General features: G+C 43.5%; 1 protein-coding gene across 4 annotated transcripts in view; it reads right to left on the reverse strand.

The window, feature by feature from the left end:
* TAF1 (TATA-box binding protein associated factor 1) overlaps positions 1-12583 on the reverse strand; it is a 441469-nt gene that overhangs the window by 234127 nt on the left and 194759 nt on the right. The window lies entirely within an intron of this gene.

The raw sequence follows: 12583 nt of genomic DNA on the forward strand, positions 1-12583 counted from the left end.
TAGCGCTATTACCCCTTACTGTATAAATGGGGAAAAACAGCGTGTCGAAAATGCACGGCCAAACACGGGCTAACAGTGCGCTCCACCGGAGCGCACTTTACTGTATCAGCCCGTAAGTGGTGAGGTGGATGGGGGCCTAATGCCCGGGGAGGGGCTACTTACAGTTGTGATCATAGGTTTACATACCCCTGGCAGAATTTGTAAGATGTGTAAATTTTAAGAAAACATGAGTGATCAGACAAAACACTTCTGTTATTTTTAATAGTGGTGTGCATTGATTTTTGTGTCATTTTCGTTTAGGTGTTTATTTCGGGTTTACCAATTGGAAACTAGCTGAAAATGTAAAACAGATAAGTTAAAAGGAGAAATTACTACTTACCTGATAATTTTCTGTTCCTTAGTACTGATAGGTGAATCCAAAACCAGTGGATTATGCACCTCTACCAGCAGATGGAGACGGAGCAAAGCTGACATCACAGTATATTTACTCCTGCAGTGACATCAGCCTGCCAGTATTCGCTGCAAAAGCCAACTGTGGACAAACTAGCAAAACTTGATTATTAACAGATAACCATTCCAGCACTCAGACAACAGGAACACCCTGAGCTCAAACAAAGAATGTACTAACACTAATCTAGGGGCTGGATTGACACTTACCAGTATTCCCTGGAACACACAGTTACGCAGGAGGACCATAGCACAACCATTCAGCAGCCAAGGGTGATAAGTTGGATTCACCTGTCTGTACTAAGGAAAAGGAAATTATCTGGTAAGTAGTAATATCTCCTTTCTTACTGTACAGACAGGTGAATCCAAAACCAGTGGGATATACCAAAACTAATCCTAAACAGGGCGGGAGGCTGCCCGCAGTTCAGTCAAAACTGCAAGTGCGAAGGCTGCGACCTATTGGGCCTGCACTTCCAGACGATAATGTCTGAAAAAGGTATGAAAAGAAGACCAGGTCACAGGCCAACAAATGTTGATGGAAGACAACAATCGAACTTCCACCCACGACACTGCCTGAGCCCTAGTGGAATGAGCCCTATCCTGACTAGGCAACGGCTGCTTAGCATCTACATACGCAGCCATGACTACCTCTTTAATCCAGTGGGCTATTGTAGCCCACGACGCCAATTCACCCTAATTACTCCCACCATGGAGAACAAACAGCCAGTCCATCTTTTTGAAAGGTTTAGAAACAGCTAAATACTGCAAGATATGCCTTTTGACATCCAAGAGCCCTAACAAACGATATTCCTCAGCATTTCCTGCACTGAGAGAGAGCAGGAAAACTGACTGATTCAAGTCAAACTCCGAAACCACTTTTGGCAAAAAGGAAGGAACAGTACGTAGCTATAATACCCCCAGAGTCACTTGAAGGAACAGTTCCCAGCAAGACAAAGCCTGCAGTTCAGATACTCTACGCGCCAAACAAATTACTACAAGAAAAACTATTTCCAAGGTCAGTAACTGTAAAGAGAAGTTACACAGTGGTTGAAAGATAGGTCCCGCTAGAAAATCCAGAACCAGATTAAGATTCCCCAAGGGCACTGGCAATCGCAAGGGAGGACAAAGATGTTTCACTCCTCTCAAGAAACGGGCCTCATCTGGATGAGCCAACAAGGGTCCACCATTCACTTGACCCCTGAAACAGGCAAGAGCCACTATCTGTATTTTTAAGGAATTAAGGGCCAATCCTTTACTCAATCCATCCTGCAAAAATTCCAAAATGAACAGGATCTTGACCGAACAAGGAAGAACCCCTCAATCTTCACACCAAGCCTCAAACACTCGCCAAACCCGCACATAATCTAAGGAAGTGGAAAACGTTCTCGCTCGCAGCAAGGTGGCAACCCTCTAAAGGCCCATGCCGTAATTCAAAATTGAGACGGATCTTCATGAAGAACAGGCCCCTGCCGCAGGAGATCCCTGTGCGCTGGAAGTCGGAGAGTCCACCAGAAGTCTTTGCAGATCTGCATATCATAGTCTCCTGGGCCAATCTGGTGCCAGCAGAAGCACCATACTCCTGTGACTCTCGATCTTCTGGATCAATCTGTCCAACATGGACCACAGGGGGAAGGCATATAGCAGCTCGCACTCTGGCCACTCCTGCACAAGGGTATCGATGCCCAAGGTGTTGGGTTTGTGGCATATTGTGGACTCTTGGTTTGAAGTGGCGATGATTCCTCCCACGGGGAGGGGCCCGGTGGGGAACCACAATGATTGGCTAGACTCTTAGTAAGCAGACACTGAGGAGAGAAAGCTTTATTAAACTGCAGCTGAAGAGTAGAATCTTGCCCAAGGAACGGACAGTGCTGTAGTCCAGCGATATCACAGTAAGCTCAGACAGTCTCTGTAGATGATAGTCTCACCCATGTAGCAAAGGTCCGATAGTGTTCCGCAGCGCAGGATAGATCGTGAACCTGAAGGGTGGAATGAGGAGAGCTGGAGCATAGTGATACAGAGTAGCAGTGCTGATAACTTCCTTTGGTAATTGAATGAAGAGAAGGACGCGAGGTCCCAGGTGCAGGATACCTTGAGCAGAATAGGCCCTCGAAGAGCAAGTACCTAGGAGCACCGAGGGTTCCTGAAAAAGAGCAGACAGGACCCCCGAGGGGCGGGTGTCTTTAAGGTTAGGCAGTTTAACCCCAGAGGGCGAGTATAAGCGAGAGGCCCCCGAGGAGCGGGTACCCAGAGCTTTCATAGTAGCGAGATACCCCGGAGGGTAGCGAGGAATCCAAGCGAGCAGCTTAGAAGCAGTCAGAGTAGCAAAACCGAAGTCCTTGCTAACTTGTTCAATTGGAGCGGAGGTTTAAATACCCGGAGGTACTGACATCATGCGGTGGGGCCGCCCCCGAGGTTCCCGCCATGACGTATTCAAAAACATAGGCAGCATGCGCGCGCGTGTCCTAGGAGACCTCAGGAAGAAGCATGGCGGACAGAGACGCCCATGCTGGCTCGGAGATGCCGAGGGTTTCGGCAAACAACAGCGGAGGCAGCCATTCTTCCAATGGAGGAGGAAAAGGGTAAAAGAGAGGTGAGGCAGAGCGGTCGCAGCCGTCTGCGACCAACGGACGCAACACAAGGTCTTTGGATCTCTTCTGTGACCAAAGAAATGAGGAACCTTTGCAGTGCGAGAAGTCACCAGTAAGTCCAGACACGGAAGGCCCCAGCAATCTATCAGCTGAAACGCCTCGTTTGACGACTCCCTTTCTCCTGGATCTAGACTCTGTCAGCTGAGAACATCTGCTCTTACACTGTCTTTTCCAGCAATGTTCGAGGTTGAGATCTCCAGAAGATGCACTTCCACTCATTTCATAAGCTGAGCTATTTCCTGTGACACTTGCTGGCTCTTGGTTACTCCCTGCTGATTGATGTAAGCCACTGTCCGACATTATTTGAACCGCTCAACCCTGCAATCAGTCACCAAACTGCAAGCTTGCCAATTGGACTGCACGGACTTCCAGCCGATTGATACACCAGAGAGACTCCTCTGCATTCCAGTAACCATGCGGTCAGCCCTCTAACCCTGGAGGCTCGCATCCAGTCTGGTGAGCTTAGAGAAACCTCCTTTCTCAGATGGTCCGCTTTTAACCACCACTGCAGGTGAATGCAGATCTCCATTGGCAGGTGACGCCGAATTGAATAGTCCTGAGACCGTGGGCTCCAACGAGACAGCAGGGAGTGACAAAGAGGATACATATGTGTCCTCGCCCATGGCACCACGTCCATGGTCACCGCCATCAATCAGAGCACTTGTATATAGGACCACACTGTTGAGCATATTGTGTTCATCAACAGACGCACCTATGCCATCAACTTCTAAATAAGATCTCCAGCAGGAACACCCTGCCCTGCTTCGTGTCAAACCGAATACTGAGATACTCAAGTGAATGAGATGGCTGAAGACTGCTCTTGGCCAGGTTTACCATCCAACTAAGATCCTGCAACAAGGAGATCACCTTGCACCAGGAGGCTCTCTTCCAGAGTCTTGGCCTGAATCAGACAGTTGTCTAAGTTCAGGTGGCCCAGAATCCCATCCTTTCTCAACTCTGCTACCACCACCTTGAAAAGTTCTGGGCGCAGTGGCCAAACCAAAAGGCAGTGCTCGAAACTGATGACATCCTAAAACTGTGAAATGCAGAAAACATTGATCCTCTAGCCAGAAGGGGATATGTATATATGCTTTGGACAGATCTACGGACGTCAAAAATTCCCCCGACTGCACAGCCATTATCATTGAGTGCAAGATTTCCATGCAAAAATGAGTCACTCGCAAATAACGGTTGTCCCCATTGAGATCCAGGATGGTATGAAAAGAGCCCTCCTTCTTGGGCACAATGATATAAATGGAATATTGACCTCTTTTTTCTTGAGATGTGGGCACTATAACCACAGCCCTCAGATTGAGAAGCCTTGACAATGTACATTTCACTGCCTGCCTCTTCTGTGGGGAGTAGCAGGGAGACACCATGAACACGTCTCGAGGAATACTACAAAACTCCAGTGCATATACATCTCGTATCACCTGCAGGACCCACTGGTCTGACGAGATTTTGACCCACCTCTGATAAGAGAGAGAGAGGTGACCCCCTAGCTCCTGTACCTGGGGGAGGGTTTGCACACTTTCATTGGGAGGGTTCCACTGAGCCTGCACCCCATCTGGGCAGTCTGGGATGAAAGGACTGAGTCCTACTCAAAGGTCAACTCATTTGAAAGGCCGCTCCTCTGTAGGGTCAAAAACATTTGGATCCCCTAGCATGACCTCTCATTCTAAAGGAGCATGGCGTCTGCTTCTTTTCCTCTGGCAACTGAGGAACCTGGGCCTTGTCCCACTTATTGGCCAGCTTCTCCAACTCATTCCCAAACAAAAGCGAGCCTTTAAAGTGTAACTTTATACGGTTAGACTTGAAGATCGCATCGGCCGAAATATTTCTCAGCCATAACTGATGCCTGGCCGTTATTACTGAAGCCATCCTTCTGGCTGAGATATGGACCAAATCGCAATTCACATCTGCTAAAAATGCAGCTGCTGGCTCCATCACTGCCCTGGAATTCACACCAGAATCATCGACCTCCTGCACAAGAAGTAAACAAAAGTAATGCACCGGAGAACAAGAAACAGCTATCTGCAAAGTCATTGCCACTGCTTCAAATGCTTGCTTAAAGATGGCCTCAAGTCTCCTATCATGAGCATCCTTCAAGGCCACTCTACCCTCTACGAGAATAGTCATCTGCTTGGAGACAGCACACACAAGTGCATTCACTTTCAGAAAACGTAACTGTTCTCTCACAGCTGGGTCCAGGGGGAATGGTCCTTCCAAGACTCGTCCCTCTTTGAAATTGGCTTCCGGGGCTTCACACTCAAGATCAATCAATTCGTGAATGGCCTCCATTACAGGGAAAAAACATGAGGCTTTATGCAAAGAAACCAAAATGGGATCTTTCTTTGGCACAGACATGCATTCAGGTCCCGGTACTCCTAGCATCTTTAATGTTTGGGAAATCAGAGCCGGTAACTCATCTCTATGACAGAACTGCAACATAGTTCTTTATTGCTCCAATCCCGGAGGAATTTCTCCATCCTCCAGGGAATAAGGATCAGCTTCATCATCCGTGCCATCCTGGTCCCTATCAGGAAGACCAGCCACCGATCTAAGTGTACTCCAATGCTTACCCGCAGTACCGGTCGGGCAGGAGTTCACTATCAGTGCCTATGACCTGGTAACATTGGTCTGGGCCGAGGTCCGCGCCAAAATGTAAGCATATAAGCCTGAGCATCGATGAGTGCCCAAAGGCTGAGCACCCTCAAGGCGGCTCATTTTGTTGTATACAGAGAAGTGCGTACCTCAAACAGATGTCCCTATCTACTGGACGTTCACCCAGGTGCCCAAAAAACTGGACGCACAGCCAGACGCACTTTCACGATCCGATGGGCTTGAAAAGGGAAGCCTAATGCGCATGAAAATGCACAAAAATGCCACCGCAGCCTACCACGCAGTGAACAGAGATAAGTCTAGGAGCAGGGCCTAGCCAAAAAGGCTGCTCAATGCGCTAGGCTGCTCATGCCCCTCAGCTCACCTGGAGGTGGGAAAAAAGTCAGAGGAATCTCTATCAAAAACTCTTTTTGTGTACCTCTTTTTTTTTTTTTTTTTTTTTGCTTTACCTCAGCTCAGCCCATCCTGGCTTAGTACAGAATCGGTCTGCGACTATGCGGTTAGAGGGCATATACTGTCACCTCCTCGCTTGACTTCCTGCACGCACTTGACTTTCAGCTGTCTTTTACAGCTGAATCCACGCCAGCTGAATACCAACTACCGAACCAAAGGCACTTATCTGAGGGAAATTCCAATATATGTCACCTCAGGAATTCTCAGCTGAGGGAGGAGCCATATGGTATCACCATAGGAGAGTGGGGCAAATTAATTTTCTTTCTTCTTTTCTCCTTCTAAAAACTTTAAGCAATTCTCAGTAGGGAGAAGCATGTCCACCATCTCCTGGAGATTGAGAATATTGGTGGGCTGATGTCACTGCTGAAGTATATATACTGTGATGTCAGCTTTGCTCAGTTTCCATCTGCTGGTAGAGGTGCATAACCCACTGGTTTTGGATTCACCTGTTTATATGCTAAGAAAAATGTCAATATGGGAGTTCGTTAGCTAGAGGTATGGTTCTGCATTCCCAATGGCTGACTTCTTCGTTACTTGTTTGTGTTGCCAAGATTGCAAGGTGGTGTTTGTGTGCGGATGGCCAATGCCTAGTAACAAGTGTAAACCAATAAGTGATGTGATAATAGCATCAAGTTCTAGTCAGCAAAAGCATGCAATGCAAATGCATATTTTGAATTCACCAATCCCTTTCTATTTTAGGAAAGTTACCCTGGCATTTTTGGATATGCATACTTTGAATTTCCCTAGGGTGTGTCTGTGTGTTTGGGTGTGTGTGTGTGGGGGGGGGGGGGGTTGATTAGTGTGAGGGGAAGTGACTGGGGTGAATGTATGGGCTGCCATATGGGAAAGAGACTGGATGGGATAGTGACCGGTGAGAGAGAGGCAGCGTGATGTATGTGGGGGGTGACCTGTCACCTCCCCCCCTCACACACACACACACACCAGGCCGCCTCCCTTTCCAAAGTCACCCGATAGTCACCCCAGTCACTTACCCTCTCACCAGTCACCCACACACACACATACACACACCAGGCTGCCTCTCTCTCACCAGTCACCACCTCAACCAGTCTCTCTCCTCCATACAGTCACTGCAGTCACTCCCCCTCTCACCAGTCACACACACACACACACAAACAGACTGCCTCTCTCCCCAGACATCCCAACCAGTGTTTCTTCCACCTGTCACCCATACAGTCATCCCAGTCACCCCATACCAACCACATGAATTAAAAGTATGCATATCCTAAAATGTCAGGCCCCATTTCTTAAAATACAAAGGGACTGGCAGATTCAAAATATGCATTTGCATTACATGCTTTTGCTGACTAAAACTTGATGGTATTGTATCATTTGTTTGTTTATATTTGTTACCAGGCAATAGCCATAGCCGCCCCAAAACACCACTTTGCAATCTTGGCAATACAAACAAATAACTAAAGAGACAGCCAATGGGAATGCAAAACCATACCTCTAGTTATCAAACTGCTCCCCCAACTGACACTTTTCAACTTATCTGTAACATTTTCAGTTAGTGCACACTTAAGTCCGTTAGGCAATTTCGTTGCCATTGCCAATTTTGTTAAAAGCTAATGCACATCCCTAATTTTTAATGTGTTTCAAATTAAACTATGATGCATCACAGAATAGCACAATCATTAAACCAACCATAGCAATAAAGGAAATAATAAAATGGGCCTGTTCAAACGTTTGCATACCCTTGAATGTTTGGACTGATAATATACACTCAAGTTGACACACACAGGTTGAGATAGCAACGAAGGGTAGTATCCACACCTGTGCCTTGTTTGATTGTAGCTTGAGTATAAATAGTCAATGAGTTTCTTAACTCTTGAGAAACCCTTGTGCATTTCATCTAGGGCTGCACTGACTTTGGTGGTTACTGAAACATGGGGAAAGCAAAAGAAATGTCAAAGGATCTGTGTGCAAAAGTAGTTCAACTTCATAAATCAGGAAAATGATATTAAAGAGATATCCAAAGATTTGAAAATGCCAATTAGTACCGTTCAAACTATGATCAAGAAGTGGAAAATTATGGGTTCTGTTAATATCAAGCCACAGTCAGGTAGACCAAGAAAGATTTCAGACATAACTGCCAAGAAAATTTGTCAGGATGCAAATAAAAACCTACAAGCAACTTCTACTGAAAAACAAGTTTCTCTGAAACAAAGTGGTGTGGGTGTTTAAGCATGCACAATAAGGAGATACTTGAACAAAAATGGGCTGCATGGTAGAGTTTCCAAAAAAAAGCCATTGCTATAACCAACATCACAAAACAGCCTGCTTACAATATGCCAAACAGCACCTAGAGAAGCCTCAAAATCTCTAGAAGAAAATAATTTGGAGTGATGAGACCAAGACCTATGAAGAAAAGCTCATCATCCCTACCATGAAGCATGGAGGTGGATCTCTGCTGTTTTGGGGGTGAGCTACAGAGGAACAGGGATTTTAATCAAAATTGATGGCTGGATAAATGCAGCATCTTATCAGAAAATAATGAAAGAGAATTTGCAATCATCAGCCAGGAAGCTGTGCAGGGGGCACATTTGGACTTTCCAACACCACAATGATCTGAAACATAAGGCCAAGTCAACTCTTCAGTGGCTGCAGCAGAAGGAAGTGAAGGTTCTGGAGTGGCCATTATAGTCTCCTGACCTCAACATCATTAAGCTACTTTGAGGAGTACTGAAACAAGCAGATCATGCTAGAATTTACAGGATCTGGAGGTTTTTTGCCAAGAGGAATGGACAGCTTTTAACACTTGAGAAAATAAAGGGCCTCATTTGCAGCTATCACAAACGACTAAGCTGTCATTGATGCAAAAGGGGATAATACACGATATTAAGAACTAAGGCTACGCAAACCTTTGAATAGGACCATTTTATTATTTCCTTTATTGCTATGGTTTGTTTAATGATTGTGCTATTCTGTGATGCATAATAGTTTAATTTGAAACACATTAAATAAGACATGTTTTTTATTTTAAAATATTTATTACCTACCCTTCCTACATTCAGGTCGAGGTAACAGCAAACATACATAATAAAATTAAATAACATAACATTGGTTGATCACCGTGACATGACTTACATTAAAAACAAAATTACATCAAGAACATAAATAACTCTGTGGTGGTATAATACTAGAGGATTCAGATGGAGTAAGCTTTTTGGAACAAATATGTTTTCAGGGTTTTTCTGAAAAATTGCAGCTTTGTGATTAATCTTATCTCTTTTGGTAGAGAATTCCAGAGTAGAGGAACCATGATGGAGAAGGCGCACTCCCTCGTTTCTTCTAAGTGAACTGCTTTAGTAGAGGGGACATCCAGTAGACCTTGTGATGAAGAGCATAATGTTCTCATGGGAGTATGCATTTTTAAAGCAGCTGAAATCCATGGTGATTGGATGCTATGCAAAAGAGTATGGATAGTGACAGTAAGTTTATACTGAATTTGATGGGAAATTGGAAGCCAATGCAATATTTAGAAAACTGGAGAAATGTGACCGTGTATCTAGGTTCTGGTCAATAATCTAACTGCAGAATTTTATATGATCTGTAGAGGATGGATTGTGTATGGCGGGAAGTAAGCAGAGTTAGAGTAATTGAGGCTAGAGTAAAGTAAAGATTGTATATCTGTTTGAAAGTCATTAGGATCCAACAGGGTTTTCAAGTGTCTCAAAAGTCGTAGTTTGAAAAAAGAAGATTTAATATGGGCATGCATTGAGAGCAAAAGATCAATAAGTATTCCAAGTTTATGAACTACTTTGGATATATGGATGGTTTGGGTTTTGAAAGCTATTGTTCTGGGAATATAAGAGGATGGAAATTGGGAAAGAATCATAAGTTCGGTTATATTAATATTTACGGCAAGTTTGTGATTAAGCCACTCAAACAGTGGAGAGACATTCCGAAATGAATTGTTCTGTGCCAGTCCATGATGTTTTAAGGGGAAAGAAAAATTGGATGTTGTCTGCGTATAACTTGTGGTGTACTCCAAGGCCTGCCAGCAGTCAGCAAAATGGAGTTGAATAGTTATTAAAGAGAGCTGTTGATAATGCAGAGCACTTTGAGGTACATCAGACGTGAGTGAGAACCACGTTGAGACTTCAGAGTCTATTCTTACTTGCTGTGATTAATTGGTGAGATATGAAATAAACCAAGAGAGAACCGTGTCTATTATGCCAAGAGATCTCAATCTGGAGAGAAGTGAATAATCAATAGTATCGAAGGCAGAGAAGATATCTAATAAGATGAGAACAAATGAAGTACCCTCAATCAAATCCCCTCTGAATAATGTTGAAACTAGAGAGAAGCATTTCAGTATTATGGAATTTGTGAAAGCCAAATTGGTATTGGTTTAGAGTATCATTCGAGTCAAGGAATGTAGTAAGCTGTTGAAGTACTGTGTTTTCTACTATTTTGGCAAAGTATGATAATGAGATGGTACGATAATTCAAGAGTATAGTCGGGTCAACAGATGCGTTTTTCAGTATTGGACAGATTGATGCTATTTTCAATGGATTTGGGAGAGTACCACTAGTCAAAGATGAATTTACAAATTTCATAATGAAATTAGCTGTTTCTGTTTTGATGGATTTTAGCAAAACTGTAGAACAATAGTGTCTGGGTAAGTGACATATCAGGACAATATTGACTAGGTAAGGGAAATATCAGGGCATGCTAGAGAGACAAAGTTCCTGGATGGAATAAATGACAGTTTTATGAAGCAATTTTTTTCAGGAACCGATGAGAGAGGGAACAATTTTAGATCTAATTCTCAGTGGAGCATAGGATTTGATGAGAGAGGTATTGTGGTGGGGCCGCCTGGCAATAGTGATCATAATATGATCAAATTTGAATTAATTACTAGAAGGGGGACAGTAAGTAAATCCACGGCTGTAGCACTAAACTTTCAAATGGGAAACTTTGATAAAATGAGAAGCATGGTTAAAAAAAATAAAAGAATTGAAAGATGCAGCTACAAAGGTAAAAAGTGTGCAACAGACATGGACATTGTTAAAAATAAATACCATCCTAGAAGCACAGTCCATATGTATTCCTCGCATTAAGAAAGGTGTAAAGAAGGCCAAACAATTGCCAGCATGGCTAAAATATGAGGTGAAAGAGGCTATTTTAACCAAAAGATCTTCATTCAAAAATTGGAAAAAGTATCCATCAGAAGAAAATAGGATTAAGCATAAGCATTGGCAAGTTAAATGTAAGACATTGATAAGACAGGCTAAGAGAGAATTTGAAAAGAAATGGTCCGTAGGAACAAAAACGCACAATAAAAACTTCTAAAAATATATCGGAAGCAGAAAGCCTGCGAGGGATATATTAGATGTTAGATGATGGAGGGGTTAAAGGGGCACTTAGGAAAGATAAGGCCATCATGGAAAGATTAAACGATTTCTTTGCTTCGGTGTTTTCTGAAGAGGATGTTGGGGAGATACCTGCTCCGGAGGCGGTTTTCAAGGGTGATGACTCCGATGAACTGAACCAAATCCTGGTGAACATGGAAGATGTGCTAGACCAGATTGACAAACAGAAGAGTAGTAAATCATCTGGACCAGATGGCATACACCCCAGGGTTCTGAAAGAACTAAAAAATGAAGTTTCAGACCTATTTCAATTAATTTGTAACCTATCATTAAAGTCATCTGTTGTACCTGAAGATTGGAAGATGGCCAATGTAACCCCGATAGTTAAAAAGGGCTCAGGGGAAACTATAGACCAGTGAGCCTGACTTTGGTGTTGGGAAAAATCGTGGAAACTGTTATAAAGAATAAATTTACAAAACATTTAGAAAGACATATTTTAATGGGACACAGCCAGCTTGGATTTACCCAAGGGAGGTCTTGCTTCACAAATCTCCTACATCTTTTTTTTGAAGGGGAAAGGTGAACCAGTAGATGTGGTGTATTTGGATTTTCAAAAGGCATTCAACAAAGTCCCACATGAGAAGCATCTAAGAAAAATAGTCATGGGATAGGAGGTGATGTCCTTTTGTGGATTGCAAACTGGTTAAAAGACAGGAAACAGATTAAATGGTCTGTTTTCACAGTGGAAAAAATTAAACAGTGGAGTGCCTCAGGGATCTGTACTTGGACCAGTGCTTTTTAATATATTTCTAAATGATCTGGAAAGGGGTATGACGAGTGAGGTGATAAAATTTGCAGTTGACAAAAAATTATGCAGAGTAGTTAAGTGTAATGTTGATTATATATTTCAAGAATAAGAAGGAGTTTTTGGTTAGTTTTTTAATTTTGTTACTCAGACCAGTTACTGTTAGATGTAAGGTTTGTGTTAAATTGTAATAAGGAGTAATCGTGTTGCTCACGTTCTCTGAGTTCACTTACTGTTTTATGTAATGGTTGTTGATGATGTAAACCGGA

Source organism: Rhinatrema bivittatum, chromosome 6 (assembly GCF_901001135.1).
Source record: "Rhinatrema bivittatum chromosome 6, aRhiBiv1.1, whole genome shotgun sequence".
Taxonomy (NCBI): Eukaryota; Metazoa; Chordata; class Amphibia; order Gymnophiona; family Rhinatrematidae; genus Rhinatrema; species Rhinatrema bivittatum.